At 41.6% G+C, this 21,360-nt stretch overlaps 1 protein-coding gene across 8 annotated transcripts in view; it reads left to right on the forward strand.

Moving 5' to 3' along the window:
- RBMS1 (RNA binding motif single stranded interacting protein 1) overlaps window positions 1–21,360 on the forward strand; it is a 227,662-nt gene that overhangs the window by 53,640 nt on the left and 152,662 nt on the right. The window lies entirely within an intron of this gene.

A 21,360-nucleotide genomic window follows, 5' to 3' on the forward strand; every position in this document is an offset into this window, starting at 1 on the left:
GACTGATGAATCCATGATGGGAGTCTAGAAGATGTGAGAAAATGTTACTAGTATGTGGGAGTTTTCTTGGAAGAAGAAGAAATTGGCGGCCTCCGATGTGTACAAATATGCCTGAACTATGAGAACCTCTCAAAGGAATCTTACTGGAGAGGAAGACCTGGAGTCATCATAAGGAAATGGAAGTGGGGAGTGCAGTTTCTGTACAAGCAGATCTAGGAACATCACCGAGCAGGCCATTTTAGAGTGAACAGACTTGGGGGGGGGGGCGCGAGGGGGAGGAGTGGGGGCAGTCTTTGCCAGTCTCAAAGATTCGGACTCTCAGACTTCCCCCAAGTGGAGAAGGTGGTTCATGGAGATCCTTCTGGGGAAACTTCTGGCGTTCCTCAGTTTGGGAGTCGACTGGCCCGAAGGATTAGTTAGTGGGTGAGTGTTGAAGGGAGAGCTGAGGTGGGAGCATCCTGAATTCAGGGATGCTGCTTTGCTTTTCGGTGTCAGAATTGTTCCTTGGACCCGGTTTCTTGAAGCCAGAGGTGTTGGATTCCAACTGCTTTGCTGGAGGAGTGTTCCTTTATGTTCCCAGTTACCGGAAAGCATTGATCCTCCAAAGATGGCTTTCGTCTGCATGCACAATGGACTTTACATAACTTGATTTCTCTAAGTCCCTTATAATGGTCTCAAAGCGTATTCTTGACTTCCGAGTGCTTTCAATGCTGCTGAAAAGCAAAAAGGACTTGATGGGAAGCAACATCAAAGTAACTTAGCCCTTCCTGCAGCGGTGGGAGGAGCAGGACCCTAAGGCATTTCTTACTGCCTGTTCAGGTCCTGACAGAAATCTCAGCTGATCACAGGCGCAAAAGTGGTAGGAACAGGGCGGTTCTCCTGCATTTCTGAAGTCAGACTCTTGACAGTTGTTTCAGAGAAATTTTCTTGTTATCCTTCATCTCTGAAATGGAGAAGTATCTAATGTGGCTATAATCAGAACTTGGTTTTAGAGAAACTAGAAAGTATCACATGGGTCCCTTTAATAATCAGTGCTTCTGATTTTTCCTGAATGACAGCAATGTGTATGCATGTGATGGGGGCTCTTCTTTTAATCCTATCGTCCTTACAGTTGGAACATATCCTATTATATGCTCCAAAGATGCAAAAATGTTGTGAGACAATGTCCACCAAACTTTTGGGAGTTTGACCCAGAAGGAAGTGTCATATTTTTTAACTGCTTTTGTTCATATAGTTGTAGACATTTCAGCATTCATTTGTTAGCCACAAAAAATGTTCATATTTCAACATCCGTGACTCCTGCACATACTGATGGAAAGATAAAGATTCTGTATAGTGAATATTGGATTATAGTGTTGGCATTTTTGACAGAACTGGCAATTTTTCAAGTTGAGGGAGGCATGGACTTTGCTTTATGGATTATATATCACTTTATTATGGATTATATACCATTCTTGCTAATTGTACTGGCAGAGACTGCAAGAGAAATGAGAGCAGTCTGTGCTTTGCACTTCTCTCTCCCCAGAGCACCTTTAGAAGGATCAGGTGGAAGCCACAAACTAGACAAGAACTAAGGAGGTGGCAGTGACAGAGCTAAATGAGGTGTCACTAAGGGTAACCATGAAGGTGTCAGATGACAACTTTTCGGGTAGTGGTTGCCAATTTCCTATTTTATTTTTATGTAAGTATTTTTTCTTCCCTTTAGCATCACTCTAGGGTTCGAGCTAAGTGGATTAGGAACTCTACAGCAGGCTTTACCTTGGAGGGCATCCCCTTCGAGCATTTTAGACTTCTCTAGCTATTGTTTTCTTTTCATGCCATTCTTATTTATTTTGTCTATTAAAATATTTTCCCAGTATCACTTCATTGTAGGGAAACAAAGCAGTCTCTCTCCTTCATAAGCAAAGAAGATTAATGTGCAAACTTAGCACTTACCTACTTATGTATTGCAGTGATTTCAAGTTCTTATACCATTGCTGAATTAAATTTTCATGGTAAATAGAGTGGGGAAGGGGCACGATTCTAGGACGTACTCCAGAGATGGCCAGCCTGGCTGCTTGATTTCAATGTTATCTGCCTATTTTTCCCCATCAGCCTTCAAATGTCAATTTATAAGCCTTAGCTAAAGATTCTTTTGCTAAACACATTCTTTCTGAACAGAGTGAAAATGGACGCTACAGTTTCAGGGACCCATTCCTCTGTGACAAAGCTCCCTCTTCCTTTTCTTCTCACTTGGTGGTGGCATTCAGAGTGAGACCAGTGTCGCAGGAAACCTCAAAGGTGAGCTCAGGGTGGGCCTTCTCCACGCCAGTAACACCCTGAGAGACATTTGTGCTCAGCTGTTTAATCTGGAGTGAAAATGGAGAGCGGACAGACTGCTAAGTCATTTCTTTATACTCAGAATAAAAAGCAGAAGTAGCAAGTTTGGTAATAAAGTATGGGATAGACATCATAACAAATCACCCCAAAACTTTATAGCTTAAAAGAATAATAATGGATTCTTTCTCAGGATTCATGGTTCAGGAAATCTGGAGAGGGTTTGGCTATTCTGCATGTCATCAGCTGGGGTGGGGCACTGGGCTGTACTCAGCTGGGCTCATTCACTCAGCTGCACTCAACTGGCAGCTTAAATGGGCTGGAAGCTTGTGAAGGTTTCGCTTTTAATAGCCAGTGCCCCTTGCTTTGCACTTATTCTTTCTCTCTCCACCCACGTCACTTGGCCGTTCTCACAGGGCTGTAGTCTTATGATGTGGGACTTCTTACATGGTGGCTGGCTTCCAAAGGGAAGAGTAGAAGCTGCTAGTCACTGCACCACTTGCACCACGTTTTTATTGGTCAAAGCAAGTCACCACGCCAGCCCTGATTTAATGAAGTGAGATAGGCTCCACCTTTTGATGGGTGGGGTGGCATGTGAGTACAGGAAGGGAAGGAATTGATGCTGGCTATTAAAGAATATCTATCACAGTTACTTGTATATGTAACTTGAATCGGAAGGGACAATTTTAGAAAAATTGCCAATTTTCATTTGTACCAATGAGGTGGACTGCTACAATGAAGATTATAAAACTTTCTTGATGGATTGTTACATGGACATGACTTTATAAATCCAATAATGTTGACTGAAATTTCTTCCCCACTACACCTCCCTCTCAGTTTATCAATGCTTATCAAATAATAACTTTACTATCTGATGGAACATTTATTTACACATTGTAACTAAATCCTTGGGATACTGCTACGACTGCATTCTTGATTCTTAGGAAATTTAGTTGAGTTCTGAAAGTACTAGTAAGTCTAGATTTCCCATTATTGTACTTCAACTAACCATGCAAAGCTTCTTACTACTTCTGTTACGTCATGGAGGAATGGTGAATGCCCATTTTTTCACAGCCAGAGATGATACTGAAAATAGGTGATTTATTTAGAAGAAAAAATAAGGCTGGAATTCTAATGTAAAATTTCCCTTAATATTCCTACCTGGTTTGGCTCAGTGGATAGAGCATTTGCCTACAGTCTGAAGGGTTCCGGGTTTGGTTCCAGTCAAGGGCACATGCCCAGGTTGCGGGCTTGAACACCAGTAGGGAGCATGCAGGAGTTAGCCTATCAATGATTCTCTTTCATTATTGATGTTTCTATCTCTTTATCCCTCTCCCTTCCTCTCTGAAATCAATAAAAATATATTTTTAAAAATTCCCCCTAATATAAAGATTAGTCTATGGCTTGGTGAATATAAAAATCTGCTGTTCAATAATTGTATTCCAGTTATTAGATCATTAAAGTTATTGCATGATTTGTGTATTAAATATTCTGAAGGAAGAGGCGTGGAATAGGCACAAAAGGTCTGATGTTCGAGTCCCTTTTGCAAGTTACTTAACGTCCAGCCTTTCTTGTAATCCATAAAATGAGGAAAATGATAGAAAATAATTGTTATTCCACCTACCTCAGGGAATGTTTGTGACATTTCAATGAATAAAAGTAATCAGGGCCATACATAAGTTATAATACCTGGGTGAAAAAAGAAGTGTTGATACCAAAACAAGTGAGAAAGAACTCAATTAAATATGTATATATAAATATGTATTTCTCCCAAGACGCTTGAGTCTCAGAGGGTATTTGCAGTAGGATATCTAATTAAGGCATAGAGATAGTTTAAAATAATGCCAATCATTTCCAGGGAGAGTTAGCAAGACCTAACTTTCTTTTTAGTTCTGCCTGGTTCTGCAGGTTTTGTGGAGAGTTTGGGTGAGGCTGAACTGCTTTGGCCAGTTTCCTTTAAGTGTTTCATTCCCTGGAAAAGCTGGGTAACATGGCAGAACAGTAACCACAGAACTCAGGATTGGTCTTGTCTCTTCTCCCTGATTCTATCATTTCCGACCTTTCTAGACAGTACTTTTAGTTATTTGTGGTTAAAGATCCTTTTCACCATCAATTTAATAGGAATGTTAAAAGATCGTTAGGTAATTATTAGGGAAAATAATTCTAGACTCCTGTAACCCATAAAATAATTGCCACACTTAACTGATGGTATTCAATAGTTTGCTTCTTCATTTTTCAGGAATTCAGTAAAATATAGGACTTTGCTGTCTAATATAGTAGTTGCCAGCTATGTGTGACGAATAAAATTTTAATTAAAATAAAAAAAATTTTCTTTTTTTAAAAAAGTATATTTTTATTGATTTCAGAGAGGAAGCGAGAGGGAGAGAGAAATAGAAACATCAATGATGAGAGAGAATCATTGATTGGCTGCCTCCTGTACACCCCACACTGGGGATTGAGGCCGCACCCAGGCATATGCCCTGACCAGGAATCCAACCGTGACCTCCTAGTTCATAGGTTGATGCTCAACCATTGAGCCACGCCGGCCGGAAAAAAATTTCAGTTTCTTGGTCAACACTTGCCATATTTTAAGTGTATACTAGCCATATGTGGCTAGTGGGTACCATATTGAACAGTAAACATGTAGAACATTTTCGCCATTATAGAAAATTCTAATGGATAGCACTATTATAGGCTGTTTTCTAACTCATGTTGTTGTTTTTTTCTTTTGTTGTCTTCCTCAAAGGCTCTTCCTTTCATGCTTGTTTGTTTTGGTTGAGCAATGGGAAAGGAAGAGGTCAAACTCATGTCCAATGTGCAGTGTTTTTAAGTGTTGATGAAATAGTTGGTAACTGGATGGCCTGGAACTATTGACTAGAGTAAGACTTTTATAATGCCTTTGAGTTTAATGTATACCAGTTGCCCAAAAGGGTGCTTGTAGAGGTAGCTGCATCTGTTTTTTAAGTGGACTAGAATCATGTGGTAACTAAAATACTTCTCATGAGCCAGTGGCTACACTTGTTCTATGGAGGGATGTTTTATTACTTCTGAAAATTTCACTTTATTACAAACTGCTTTTCTACATGAAAATTAGGCCACTATGCTCATATCTAGGTCATTTGAAGTAATAGGTATGTGCCCTTTCCTCAATTTAAACAGAATTTCTGGTTCAAGATATGTTCGGATCTTTATATATGCCAATTAAAATATTGACTTTAAACAAAGGGGTTATAAAAATGTGAGATTAAAATGAGTAGGAGCTGAGTTCTTATCATGTAACCCAAAGTAAATGAGGATTGCACAATTCTGTAGTTAAGAAGCACAGTCTAGTGGCATAGGCACGTTCCTGGATATTCCAAACTGCTTTAAATGATAGTGTTCCATGTTGAGAGATTGATATTGAAATATTCTAGGGAATTAAAATTCATTTACGACATACAGTTACTAAAAAGACTTTAAGATAGTTCTATGGAGATGTGTTATAAAACAGAATAGTCTTCAAAACCAAGCCATTTCTTCGGATCAGAACCAGGGACAGTTGTGTAAGCAGTGTGGGTTTACCAAATGTGTGTCTTCCATAATGGGAGCCTGTATATCACCTTAACATTGACATAACTTATGCAAATCCAGGAACAGAAATACACCTTAATGTCACTTAGCATTCGCTACATGAGCCCAATTTCAGTAATTTTAATTGTGAAACTAAAAATGAAGTTTTATTGCTGAAAACTTGAATTCTGTGAACAGACTTGTTTTAAGCATATTTTCCCATCTTCATTTCAAAAGCATTGAGAGTAGGTACTCACCCATGAGATCTGGCCAATTAGCCAGAAGCCATGAACCTCAGAAAGGAGCTCCCATAGCTCATCTCACTGGACTTCCACATGATGTGCATTGCTTGAGGACTGCACAATAAGGGTCATGCCTCAGGCCTAATCTGTTTTGTTCTGGGTAGTTGAACAGGATACTTAGCATATCTGTCCAGAATTCCAAACCATTAAATGAAATGATTGTTGTCAGTGTTTCCCAGTCACTGTCAGGACACATCACATGTCACAAAGATTTTCCTGCAGGGTTGCAGCAAGCCTAGCTTTCCCCAAAGCTTTGGCTCCTTCTTGGACACATAGCCACCCAAGCTACCTGCATGGCCTGCTGCTCTCCCCCCTACCCCAAGCATTTTGCATTCCTTATCCCTGGATTGACTTAAGGGCTTTTCTTGGTAAGTCTCCTTTTCCCTGCTCTCTCACTGTTTGTTAGGTCTCTATCATATTGCTACTGATCAGGTTCTGCTTTACCACTTGGGCATTTGTTCATGTCTCTTTCTTATTGAAACTGCCAAATTTTTCTTTTTGCCTTCATAAATTCTCATAATATAACCTAACAATATGTGTGTATGTGTGTGCGCGCACACACACACACACACACACACACACACACCCTGAGTGGCCAGATTATTATGACCACCTGACATTTGTAGGCAAATTAGCTATAATTTTGCGCTGAAGTTGCTAGAGGGCCAGACCATTATAAATAGGGAAGCAGGTTGTTTACCATGACAGTAGAAGTGATTTTTATATGTACAGTGAGTGGCCAGATTATTATGACCACCCCATCAGTACTTTGTTGGGCCACCTTTTGCCTTCAATACTGCAGCGATTCTTCTTGGCATTCACTCCATGAGATGTTGAAAGGTGATGCAAGGAATCTGACACCATGCCTGATGAATAGCAATGTCCAGTTCTGTGAGATTTGATGGTTGTGGAACCAGCTGCCTGATGGCTCTTTTAACTTTGTCCCACAAATGCTCAATTGGATTGAGATGTGGTGATTGTGGGGGCCACCTAAGCAAGGTAAAGTCTCCCTCATTTTCTTGAAACCACTCCTGCACAATATGGCATTGCGCATTGTCTTGTTGGAAGAAGCCATCTGCATGATGCAATTGGAAGTGTGATTCATCTGACCACATGACTTTTTTCCAATGCTCGACTGTCCAATCCTTGTGTTCCTGTGCGAATTGGAGACGTTTTATCTTGATAACTGCAGACAGCAAAGGTGTTTGAACAGGCCTTCGGCTGTTTTGCTGATACTCGCTTCATGGCTCCGAGCTCCAATAATCATCCCACGTTCAAAGACTGTTAAATTGCGTTGTTTACCCATATCTTCAGAAAAAAATCACTTCTACTGTCATGGTAAACAACCTGCTTCCCTATTTATAATGGTCTGGCCCTCTAGCAACTTCAATGTGAAATTATAGCTAATTTGCCTGCAAATGTCAGGTGGTCATAATAATCTGGCCACTCAGTATATGTGTGTGTATGTGTATGTGTGTATATATGTGTGTGTGTGTGTGTGTGTGTGTGTGTATACATATATATACATGTATATGTATATATATATATATATATATATATATATATATATATATTTAAGTTCCTTCAATATAATAGATTCATATCTGATCAATAGTACTGAATACCTCAAGACACTGGTGAAAAAACCATGAACAAAACAGATATGACCCCCCCTTTTCACAAGGAGCTTTCATCAGAGGATGGACATGAAATAATCATATAAGTTACAACCTGATGAGTCCAGAAAAGCAGATGTAAGTGTGCTAGGAGTGAACCAGGCAAAGGCAGAGGAAGAGGGTTCCATGCCGAGGGAACCACATGTATGAAAGATGTTGATGGATACATGGCCCTGCAGACATGAAGAGCTGAAACCCAGAATACCTTGAACTTAGAGGGTGAAGAGATAGTGGAAGATGGTGCTGGGGGCGTAGATAGGCATCAACTCTTGCAGGGATTTGTGGCCCATGTGAAGGGTTTGGTTTTTAGCCTAAGATCAAGAAACAGTCTATGCAAAGTATAAAATAGAAGATGCTTAATTTACATATTTACTTAATTAAATCCTAACAGCCTCCAGCTTCTGTAACTTACATTTACACTCATCCTCATTTGTACTGTGACTGTTGCGGGGGAAAGAGGAAGTGGCATGGCTTATACAGGTAATTGGAACCTCTTTACAAAAAGGTAATGAGATGCCTCCTCAGAAAAGAAACTGATGAGGAAGTTGATCCAGTCCGGATCCCAGGTTGTCAATATTTGAATGTTATTCTATCTTGGACAGGGACCACTCAGTTTATTCTGAAAAATGGACTTCTAATAATCAGCATCCTCTCAAGTTAATATTGGACTGTTGCCTAGGTGACATGGGTCATTCTTGAATTCTGAAACCATTCCCCTGACACACCCAACACCGGCCCCTGCCCTAAACACTTAGCTGTCAAAGGGAAAAATCTCAACATTTTTCATTTGCTGGAGCTGTGTGTCCATATCAATCATAAGCGGTCTTACCAATAAGCCTGGAGGAGGGAAAGTGGGGTGGGGTGGGAGGACCAAAATGCAAAGGACCTGGTGCTAGATGTCTAGTCATTATCATGTTGAGCTGGAACTCAAGCAGATAAGGAGAGTTGTAAAATTTGTGAATGCAATTATGCAATTAGAACAAGGAAGGCAAGAGTTTTTTAAGGATCTTTTCACATTTAAAAATCCAGTTTATAATATCGATTAAAGATGCCAGTGCTTTTCTTAAGCTTCAACACAAAACTAAGGTGTTACATACATTAAGGGGCACAGGTCCAGAAAGGTTATTTTTTGCTTTTTTGAATCTTTAGGACTGATAGAAATGGACAAGTTGTTTAATCAGTTCTTACTGAAAATAAACACTGGAAAGAATACATTTTTTTATAAATATGTTTTTTATTGACTTCAGAGAGAGGAAGGGAGAGGGAGAGAGAGATGAAATATCAATGATGAGAGAGAATCATCAATTGTCTGCGTTCGGCATGCTCCCTACTAGGGATCGAGCCCCCAACCCAGGCTTGTGCCCTGACTAGGAATCGAACTACAACCTCCTGGTTCATGGGTTGAAGCTCAACCACTGAACCACACCAGCCAGCCTAGAAAGAATAGTTTTAGTCAGTGCTTGATTATTTGATAATCACTACAATACTAGATACAAAATTTAAAAATAGAGATGCAACATTTTCTTTTTTTTTAATTAAATCTTTATTGTTCAGATTATTACATTTGTTCCTCTTTTTTCCCCCCATAACTCCCCTCCTCCCAGTTCCCGCCCCACCCTCCGCCCTCACTCCCCACCCACTGTCCTCATCCATAGGTGCACAATTTTTGTCTCTTCCCGCATCTCCCACACCCCTTCCCCCCCAAGAATAGCCAGTCCATTCCCTTTCTATGTCCCTGATTCTATTATGATCACCAGATTATTTATTCACTTGATTCTTAGATTCACTTGTTGATAGATGCATGTTTGTTGTTCATAATTTGTGTCTTTACCTTTTTCTTCTTCTTCCTCTTCTTAAAGGATACCTTTCAGCATTTCATATAATACTGGTTTGGTGGTGATGAACTCCTTTAGCTTTTCCTTATCTGTGAAGCTCTTTATCTGACCTGCAGTTCTGAATGATAGCTTTGCTGGATAAAGTAATCTTGGTTGTAGGTTCTTGGTATTCATCACTTTGAATATTTCTTGCCATTCCCTTCTGGCCTGCAAAGTTTCTGTTGAGAAATCAGCTGACAGTCGTATGGGTATTCCCTTGTAGGTAACTGAGTTTCTTTCTCTTGCTGCTTTTAAGATTCTCTCTTTATCTTTTGCTCTTGGCATTTTAATTATGATGTGTATTGGTGTGGTCCTCTTTGGATTCCTTTTGTTTAGGGTTCTCTGCGCCTCCTGGACCTGTAAGTCTATTTCTTTCACCAGGTGGGGGAAGTTTTCTGTCATTATTTCTTCAAATAGGTTTTCAATATCTTGGTCTCTCTCATCTTCTGGCACCCCTATAATTCTGATGTTGGTACGCTTGAAGCTGTCCCAGAGGCTCCTTACACTATCTTCGCATTTTTGGATTCTTTTTACATTTTGCTTTTCTGGTTGGGTGTTTTTTGCTTCTTCGCATTTCGAATCTTTGACTTGATTCTTGCGCTCCTCTGGTCTGTTGTTGGGAGTCGGTATAGTATTCGTTATTTCAGTCCGTGTATGCTTAATTTCTAGTTGGTTCTTTATCATAACATCGAGGGTCTCATTAGTTTTCTTGAGGATCTCACTACATTTATCGGCGGCTTCTAGACAGTTCTTAAGAGACCTTAAAAGTGTGGTTCTGAACTCAATATCCTCCATTGACAGTTTTGTCCTGTTTATTTGTCTCCGCATTTTTTATGCTTTCTTGGTACACCCCCTAGTGGTATTTGTGCTCAGTCTTGTTGTAGTTAAGCCTTGATTGATGTCAGCAATAGCGGGGGTGATTTGACCTCCAGGCTAACTGGCTATGAGAGTCCGCTGTGTCTGCAGTGGGAGAGCTTCTGTGCTGGATCTCTAGGGTGGTGCTAATCTAGCGTTTGCCTGAGGCTATCCGGCAAATGGCTCTGCGCAGGGCTTGGGCGGGGCGGGTCCCCGGGGATCTACAGGGCGGGCAGGAGTGAGCAGTTATGGCTGCTCTCAGTTCGGTCCCTAGGGGCTCTGCCTCACAGAGTCCCAACAACCGCTGCAAACCTCGGAGAGAAAGCTGCCTTCGAGTTCCGACCGAAGCCAGACAGCCCTGCTTCTCCCGTTTGAGTCTGGGTCCCTAGAGACTCGCCCGGATCTGGAGCTCAGAGTCTGAAACTCCCTCCCGATTGAAAACAACAACCGCTCCCTCCTCCGCCAGCCCGCTCCGCGCGCACTCCGCACCTGAGTATTTCACTTCAGCACTGCGCCTCCTCTGAGTCTGGGTATGATATTCTCTTTCCTCCTAGTTGTAGATTTTCCACTCTGCCAGCCTACCTGTGGTTCTGGATGATGTCCGTTCCATCGTTTAGTTGTTTTTTGAAGTGGTTGTTCGAGGCAGCAATCTCCGGCGTTAACCTATGCCGCCATCTTGGTTTCTCTCGCAACATTTTCTTATGGGAGCTTGGCTGCAGCTGGAATGTCTCTGATGGTCAGTCACATGCTTTGCAGTTGCCAGGCCCCTGCTGGAGTGCCTCTGTTCCCTCTACCTGGCTTCTTATTCTGCAAGACCTCTCTCTCCATGTGGGCTTTCTTCCTGGATAAGAACACCAACCCAGAATTCTTTACATGGTAGTTGGCTGAAGGCCTCTTAAGACCTAGACCAGCAAATCACTCAGCAGCTCCTTTGCCTTATTCTGAGCCATCGCATTCAGGGGTAGGAAAAATAGGTTTCAGTTTTCGTCTGAGGAGGGCAAAGTCACATTGGGGAAGCATGTGCAGAGGGTCTGTGGTAGCACCTATGGAACATTCTACCACAATTATGATTAAGTAAAGCTTGATGATTGTGGATTCTGTTCTTGATCAATAAACAATTAGAACCAAACTCTTGACCTGCACTGCTACCAGAGATTAACATTTTAAGTATCAATGTGTTGTGCATGATAACCATCAAATATATTCAGAGTAGTTACTCTAGTTGAAGGGAAAACTATATCCCTCAAAAATCAAATTCCTGATTCAGCCTTATCCTATATAATAAAAGGTTAATATGCAAATCGACTGAAGCGTGGAACGACTGGTCACTGTGGCGTGCACTGACCACCAGGGGGCAAATGCTTAATGCAGGAGCTTCCCCCGGGTGGTCAGTGCGCTCCCACAGGGGGAGCACCATTCAGCCAGAAGCCCTGAGCTGGGCTCAGAGTTGGCGAGCGCAGTGGCAGTGGCGGGAACCTCTCCCGCCTCTGTGGCAGCACTAAGGATGTCCGACTGACAGCTTAGGCCCACTCCCCAAGGCTCCCAGACTGCAAGAGGGTGCAGGCCGGGCTGAGGGACACTCGCCCACTCCTAGTGCACGAATTTCATGCACCGGGCCTCTAGTTGTTTAATAAAAAAAGAAATGGAATACAAATATACTCCTTATTGTCTCAGAAGTTAAAATCTGAACTCCCTCTAGTGGCAAAAGGTTTTCTTTTCTTTTTTTCAAAGAGCTTGCTTGAAATAATAAGATGGCTGACATATATAACAAGACAGTTTCAAAAATGACTTGCTCTTACTGAGATCTGTGCTTTCTCCTGTGTGAGTTATGGTAGGATTCTCTCATCCCTGATGAGAACTGTTTGCCTTCCTAAGGAACACTGATCATATTACATGAAGAAAAATGGAAAGACTTCCTGTTAATTTTTAAAGTCTAAGAACTGCTAACTGCTTCCATCAGTCAAGCTCTTAAGTAGAAAAAGCATTATATTTTGACAAGGAAAATATCCTGATCTCTGATCAAAAAGTAAATTCAATTTTTAATTTTTGTCTGAAGACAAAAATCTTTAGAAAGAGAGCAATTGACAGCTATTGAAATGTGAAGCTTAGGAAGTACTGATAGCCAATAAATAAATAAATAAATGAATACATAAATAAATAAAGGTACTAAAGCATTATGCTTTCCTCTTTAAAAAAAAAAGTTCACATTTGGCTTCCCATGGCCAGTGGGGAAACAATATTCATCGTCGCTATCATCCTCACTCTGGACAAAAGGAAGTACAATGTCAAAGGCTGGGAATAGAAAAACAGCTACTTATGGACTTTGTAAATGGAGTTTTCCTATCCCCACCTCACCACCAAAGAGAGTGAATAATGCTTATTAACTTACTCTGTCATCTGTCCCTTTACCGGCAGATATATTCCGATTCTTTAAAAAGGGAAAGACATCAGAAATGACATTCTTACAAAATGCTGTTTTCTCAACTATTTGCTGAGGCTGATCCAAGTTCCTTGTACTGCATTGTCTTGTCTGGCACACTGGGCCTCTTCCCTCTCTTCTCAGAGATAAGAATGGCCAAGCATGGTGGTAAGAATCCATAGATTTTTTTTTTCCTTTTAAAACTCCAGAAAGCACAACCTAGGATTATCAGAATAATTCCCACAGATTTTGTTTTGTTTTGGAATAAACTATGAACTAGTAAGATTTCACGAAAACAGTGAAGCCATCCAATGAAAAGTTAGGTTTTGTTTCTTTCCAATACCTCTTTTTAGTCCGACGTGTATAACCAAGTATGTGTCTCCTGTGGTCTCGATTACATCCGGTGTTTTTAGCTGGCAGCATTTCCTCTGGTGAGGCCCTGCTTTATTTGCCAGGCTTTATTTCTGTGAATATAAAGAGAGAAAAACAAGTCGTACTAGACAATGAAATTTAAGAAAAAAATTGTTAGTATAACACTGATTTTTTTGAAACCAAAAAACGAGGCACTAAATTTGTTATAAACAAACTGGGGATCTGGTTATTAAAATATAGAGGCTACAAAAGTACATGGAAAGTCTTACAGCCGTCTTTTAACCACACTGCATGTTTTCTTTTGAATATTTCTAAAAACCTGTTTTAGCTAACTGAGACCAAAGATTCCTCTCCTGTTTAGTTGCTTAGATTTGAATAATGAAAGTGTATTTGCAATTCTTAAATGGTGTTTTCTTTCATTTTTCAATCCAGTTCTCATAGCAATGTTTTTGGAACAGTGGTCTGTGCTAACAGCTGTATTCAATCTTGACTAAAAGTCACTTCCTGAAGAGAATGAAATTCAACTTAGCGTGCACACTTGCCTGGAACGTAACTCCGTAGGGCGAGTGTACTATGTGATTATGAAACTGGACACGGGCACCCTGCAGAGGTGATTTCTTGTAAATAGCACCCAATAGAAACCATTAATCAGTGTCAGTGTTTTCAACTGAAGATTTAATAATCTAAAAACATGGCTTATTCATACACATAACTCTTAATTTTCAAAAATTTTACTCTGTTATTTTGAGAATATGATTTCCTTGGGAGTTATATTTATATGGAAGATGTATATGTAATCTTTAGTACATATATCTATATCTATGTACAAATACTAAAATATAGTTAAATGGATTGATAGAGATATACATAGGTATATATTTATATGTATTTAGGACATTTTAGAATTTTTAAATTGTTATTCCTGAGCTTTAGACAAAATTTATCTTTGATTCAGTTTTATTCACTCATTAATTTATTCATTTATTGTAGTGAGCCTAATCTTTATATATCAAAGGCTAATATGCAAAGTGTCCCCTTGGGAGTGCAACCGGGAGACCAGGAGTTTGATCACTCGCTATGATGTGCGCTGACCACCAGGGGCTGGTGTGGAACATTGCGGGTGACCAGCGGCGGTGGCGGGGTGCTGAGGGAACAAGGGAAGGAGGAGGGGGGGAGGGGGGGAGGGGGGGGAACTGGATCGGCCCTGATCGCTGTGCACATATTTTGTGCACTGGGCCTCTAGTTTAAATATAATTTTTGTTCCTGGCCTCATAATACAGTTGAATATATATATATATATATATATATATATATACACACACACACACACACACACACACAGACACACAGACATACAGACACATAGACACACATACTAGAGGCCCGGTGCACGAATTTGTGCAAGGGTGGGGTCTGGCTGACTCACCCCAATGGGAGCCCATTGGGCCCAGCTGCCAGAAGGGAGGGGACATGGGAGGTTGGCCGGTTAGCCCCATCCCCAGTCAGGGTGTGGGGGCTGATTGGGGGCCGGGTCACTGGGGGGGGCGGGGGCGATTGGGGCCTGGATCAGGCCAGTTGGCTGCCACAGTGCACATCATAGCCACCGGTCATTCTAGTCGTTCCGCCATTCTGGTCCCTGGGCTTTTATGTGTATAGCAGTGGTTCTCAACCTGTGGGTTGCGACCCCTTTGGCAGTCGAACAACACTTTCACAGGGGTTGCCTAAGACCATTCTGCATATCAGATATTTACATTACGATTCATAACAGTAGCAACATTACAGTCATGAAATAGCAACGAAAATAATTTTATGGTTGGGTCACAACATGGAACTGTATTTAAAGGGCTAGAAGGTTGAGAACCACTGCTTTAAATGGTCAAACTTTTTAATGAATCCTTTGTGTTTTTTTTAATGGATCACTCTTTTGTTGTCTAAACAATGAATGCAGAGTTTTCAATCAAGGGTATAAAATTGAAATAGAAAGTCTAACACATTAACCAGAATTAATAAACATACATAGAAATCCCAACCTTCTCAATCTGTAGGAACCAAAACCATTTTCAGCATTACTTTGGTAACAGAAAGGGAGGTAGGATGATTTTCATTCTTTGACCAAATCACTAAGTTGCCTTGCAGACCTTTGTTCTTAATGTCTTCATGCATTGTTTTCCTCTTGACATGCTCCCCTCCCTCTAGGTCAGTGGTTCTCAACCTGTGGGTCGCGACCCCTTTGGGGGTCGAACGACCTTTTCACAGGGGTTGCCTAAGACCATCGGAAAACACATATATAATTACATATTGTTTTTGTGATTAATCACTATGTTTTAATTATGTTCAATTTGTAACAATGAAAATACATCCTGCATATCAGATATTTACATTACGATTCATAACAGTAGCAAAATACAGTTATGAAGTAGCAACGAAAATAATTTTATGGTTGGGGGTCACCACAACATGAGGAACTGTATTAAAGGGTCACGGCATTAGGAAGGTTGAGAACCACTGCTCTAATGAGGAGAAGCCATGGTGACCTTGGGTTGTTTAGAGGTCACCAGGAATGAGGCAGCAGCACCAATCTGGATAGGAAGGAAGGTCTCATTCCTAAATATAATACAACCCTTGAGACCATCCTACGAACTATCTGTTGGTTTCTAATAGCAGAAAAGTGCCCCCTTTCATTTAAAACATGCACACTTAAAACCAAAACAGAATCCCTAAGACTTAAGCAATGCATCATATATATACTTTTTAGGAGAATTTGCAACAAATAACATTATCTCTTATATATCAAACTAGGGGCCCGGTGCACGAAATTTGTGCACTGGGTGTGTGTGGGGAGGGGAGTGTCCCTCAGCCCAGCCTGCCCCCTCTCACATACTGGGAGCCCTCAGGCGTTGACCCCCATCACCCTCCAATCGCAGGATTGGCCCCTTGTCCAGGCCTGATGCCTCGGCCAGAGGCGTAGACCCCCATCACCCTCCGATCGCCTGATCGGCCCCTTGCCCAGGCCTGACGCCTCCGCCAGAGGTGTCAGGCTTGGACAGGGGACCCCTATCTCCCCCCGATCACTGGCTCTGGCCCCCGCCCAGGCCTGAGGCCTCTGGCCCAGGAATCATGCCTTGGCTGGGGACCCCCATCTCCCTCTGATCGCTTGCTCCACCCCCCGCCCAAGCCTGACGCCTCTGACCCAGGCTTCAGGCCTGGGCAAGGGGACCATCATATCCCCCCAACCCCCGGCTCCGCCCCCCACCCAGGCCTGATGCCTCGGCCAGAGGAGTTGACCCTCATCACCCTCCGATCACCAATCACCGGATCGGCCCCTTGACCAGGCCTGAGGCCTCCGGCAGAGGTGTCAGGCCTGGGCAGGGGACCCCCAGCTCCCCGCGGTTGCAGGCTCCGCCTCTGCCCAGGCCTAACGCCTCTGGCTGAGGCGTCCGGCCCGGGCAGCGGGGACCCGCAGCTGCAGCAGCCCCGCGATCGTGGGCTCCGCTTTAGGCCCAGGCAAGGGACCCCTAGCTCCCAGGACTGCCAGCTTCGACCGTGCCCAGCTCCCATCGCTGGCTCCACCCCTACTTCCTGCTATCACTGGCCAGGGCGGCAAAGGCACCTGATTCTCCGATCATGGCTGGGGGGCAGGGCAAAGGCGGCCCCAGGGCCGCCTTTGCCCTGCCCCCCAGCTCTTAGCTCCCCCCTGGGTTTCCGATCACTGTCAGTGGCAGGGGGCTTCTTCCTGCTTTCCCTTTCGCCTCCCTGCATTGTGCCTACATATGCAAATTCACCGCCATCTTGTTGGCAGTTAACTGCCAATCTTAGTTGGCAGTTAATTTGCATATAGCCCTGATTAGCCAATGAAAAGGGTAGCTCGTACGCCAATTACCATTTTTCTCTTTTATTAGATAGGATGATAGTCTATTTTAGAGACATTGAAATCTATCAACACTAAAGACATTTTAAGTTTGATGAAGGAGAGTCTAATTTGTATGTTGGGTTTTTTTTTTTGGGGGGGGGTAGCCCATATCTTGTCATTTCTTTTAAAGAATTTGAGACAGCTCAGATTGTACATGAGAAACTTGTGATTCTTTCTGGATATCAGGCAACACTTTAAATGGGATGATAAGAAAGATGAATGTAGTACCTGCTGATCATTTCATGCAGTTAGGGTGATTTTGTTAATAATAAATGATTTGAAAGAAATAATTTAGTAACTTGTCTTAAATAAGCAGGTGGTGCTATCTGACATAAAATTATTTTCTTCTTGCAAAGACTTGATGTTGCCAAGTGCTAACTTCCAAGAGTAGTTTCTGGTACAACTGTGTTAGCATTTGTTTAGCAAGATGCTTTTGATTGCAAGTAATAGAGACACACTACTCTTTGTGTTAAGTCATGAGGGTGGGATTGTTCTAAGAATATATAAGGCATCAGAAACTCAGCTATGAGACCAGACCTCAGGGAAACCAGGGAAGCTGTCTTTCCAGGCCTCAGGATTGGCAGGAACCATAGTGGCTGTGGGCCTCATGGAGACCAACTGGATTATTGTTCTCAAATCTGTAATTTTGAATTTTGACTCTTGAACTTCCTTCATTTCTATCACCCAGTTGCTCTTTGATGAGCAGATTTCTGAGTCTGGCTACTTTGCTTTTTGCTATCTGCTGGTGTCTCCATTCCTCCACTCCTGTGAGTCTCATACTTGTTAAAAATCCCTGCCCTGTGAGTCACTATTACAAGTGATGATTCCTCTCTCATTGTTTCTGTTTCCTCCCAACTCCAGTTTAGTCACAGCCCCTCAGCGACCCCATGGCCTCCCTATCTAAGCACAGCACCCAACGGTTTGACTATAGTTTGCTCCTTGTAAATACTGGTTGAATGAATAGATGAGGAACATGGTTAGGGAATTTTAAGAGTAAGTTATCTTCTCCTTCAATCAAACTTTAAAAGAGCTAATAAGATATACAATAACTAAAAGGCAGCTGTAACAGAATATATATTTGAAAATTTTAAGGGACCTGATTACCTCTTTTTGGGTTAAAAAGAATTCACTGTAATAACAGTAAGAAATTTTTTGCTTACATAGGCACTGAAGTATATATATTTAAAATTGAGAGTCTGGACTATCCCATTAAAAGATAGAACTGCCTTTAAATCCTTCCACTTCATGCTGCCCCACTTAAGCAGCTATAGGTACTATTAGGGATGAAGATAATTTAACTTGAGGTGCCAAGAAGTGAAGTAGTCATTCTGTTAACCATATTGTACTCAGGAACCAAGATTAAGATCTTTAATATGGGTCTGAAGACTACTCTTTTTTTTTTTTTTTTGGCTGTCATATCTTAATTACATGTCTGTGAATAGATTATCAATTTCTGATTATCTTAAAAAATTTTTTTTTATTTCAGAGAGGAAGGTAAAGGGAGAGAGAGGTAGAAATATCAATGATGAGAGAGAATTATTGATCGGCTGCCTCCTGCACGCCCCACAACCCTGCATATGCCCTGACTGGGAATTGAACCGTGACCTCGTGGTTCATAGGTCGATGCTCAACCACTGAGCCATGCTGGCTGGGCCAGTTTCTGATTATCTTAAGGCAACTATTCCTTTTATGTTCATTTTTTAAATCCCTAGTGCTCATCTCTAGCTTTTGGTTTTTTGGTTGCTCAGGGTATAAAAATAAACACCAGGAAAGATGTCTCAATTCTTCATTCCTTTCCTAGCATTTTTTTTGTGTGTGTGTGTGTGTGTGTTTTAACACAAAAGAGATGTTTTGAAGTTCATTCTGTAAAATATTTCCTAGATTCTGTCATGTCTATAATAGTGTATGAATAAATGGTAAACATAATTAGACCCAAATGTGCAATTATTCTTTTCTTTTAAAAAATTTTCAGCTAAAAATTGGGTTGAAGAAGAACCTGAAAAGCAGTTTAAACTCAGTTGCAGAGCTTTCCCTCTTAGAGTATGAATGTCCAGTATTCATTTTCCTCTTACAGCATGAATGTCCCCAGTTAATGGGCTTTTATTCCTTTTATTCCTCCTGCACTTTGGAAATAATCAGCATTCCCAAATGCATTAGAGAGTATTTTTCCCTCATTAGAGAAAAAGTGCTTCTCAGATTCTGAATATCTTCCGTGTGAACAAAACAAAATAGATAGTAAAAATGCTGCATGAGCATGAGGATAATTTTTTCTTCGATTTTATGAAAAATTTTTCTTAGTCTCCTAAGTCAATAAATTTAAAATGAATTTTTGCTTATAAAGTTGAGACTGTGTGCCCGGAAGTGAGCTAGAACTCTAGCTCTTTTTTTTTTTTAAATATATTTTATTGATTTTTTATAGAGAGGAAGGGAAAGGGAGAGTTAGAAACATCGATGAGAGAGAAACATCGATCAGCTGCCTCCTGCACACTCCCCACTGGGGATGTGTCCGCAACCAAGGTACATGCCCTTGACCAGAACAGAACCTGGGACCCTTGAATCCGCAGGCCGACGCTCTATCCACTGAGCCAAACCGGTTAGGGCTAGAACTCTAGCTCTTAACAGACTTAGATTCCAATGAAACACACAGATAAATGTAAGCAAAGTACACTACAAGTTGTCATAGTAGGCAAAGTATAGATTTCACTGGTGGCATCAGAGAGGGAGGGAGGGAGGGAGAGAGAAAGAGAGAGAGAGCAGTGAATGCTGACCAGGGGAAATGGAGGCTCAAGGAAGTTTGAACCATGAGTGTGGATCCCTCCAGAGAAAAGCCAAGGTTGGCTCTCTAGATGTGGACTTTTTCTTCCGGGTGATGACTAAAGTGCTAGTCGTGGGTGAACTCATATATGGAAAAGGGGCAAAGGAGGACAACCAAAAGAGTAGACATACTGGGATCCCACGACGGTGAGTTACAGAACTCAGTAATGTTGGATGGATGCTAGTTAAGAGGCAGTTGTGGGTGAATGGTAGGGGCCAAGTCCAGATTAGAATGGTCTGAACTACAATGAGAAGTGAAGACCTACAACCTTCCACTGGTAAGTGGTCTTTCCAGAACTATGGCAATGAAAGATAAAAGGAATAAAATAGCTTAAGATTCAAAGAAGCATTTCATTTTGTTAGGACAGGAAAGACTTGAGTAAGTTGGTTTAGAGGGGAAAAAACCACCATTGCATCTGTTGTTCTAATTTCCCAAAGGAAAATATATTTATATATTTTAAAGTAAAAAATGTTAAGTAAACAAGAAGAAAGAAAAGAGGAAGGGAGGGAGGGAGGAAGAGAGAAGGAGAGGGAGAGTGAAAGAGAGAGAGAGAGAGAGAGAGAGAGAGAGAGAGAGAGAGAGAAATTGGGTTGGAAAGACAGATAGGGAGAGGAAGTAATAGGGAAATTCATTTGAAATCAAAGATACAAATAGAAACCTACATCTTGAAAAAAACTGGGAACATTTCTACTACTAATTCCCCCCCCCACACACACACACGCACACATACACATACACACATATTTGAGTCTTCATGCAAATAATGTCAAATGATGTCTGCCTTGTTATTTGACAGTGAGGAGTGAGATTGAGAGTTTGAGGGGAAAAATAAAAGGTTTGGAATTAATTCTGTGTGGGTAGGGAGCCACTTGGAAATTAGTAAAATGAATGCTGGGCTTAAGTAACTTCTTTGAAGCCAATGAGCATTGTTATGATTTGCAGTTGTCAGCATTCAGGAGGAGAGATAGAAAAACCTGGTGGTCAGAAGTGCTCGTCTGAGCCCTGGCCTGTGTGGCTCAGTTATTTGGGCATGATCCCTTGAACCAAAAGGTTACTCGTTGGATTCCAAGTCAGGGCTCATGCCAGATTTCGGGCTTGATCCCTGGTAGGGGGCATGCAAGAAGCAGCCAATCATGCATTGATGGAGTTTCCTCTTTACAGACTTTCCAACTAAGTCCCATGCTTCCCTATACTCTCCCTTTCTCTCCCTCTCTCTCTAAAGAAAAATTAATTTTAAAAAAGCTTTTTCCCCCCTTCTTTTTAAAGTGCTCA

This window comes from Myotis daubentonii, chromosome 7, assembly GCF_963259705.1.
Source record: "Myotis daubentonii chromosome 7, mMyoDau2.1, whole genome shotgun sequence".
In the NCBI taxonomy this organism is placed as follows: Eukaryota; Metazoa; Chordata; class Mammalia; order Chiroptera; family Vespertilionidae; genus Myotis; species Myotis daubentonii.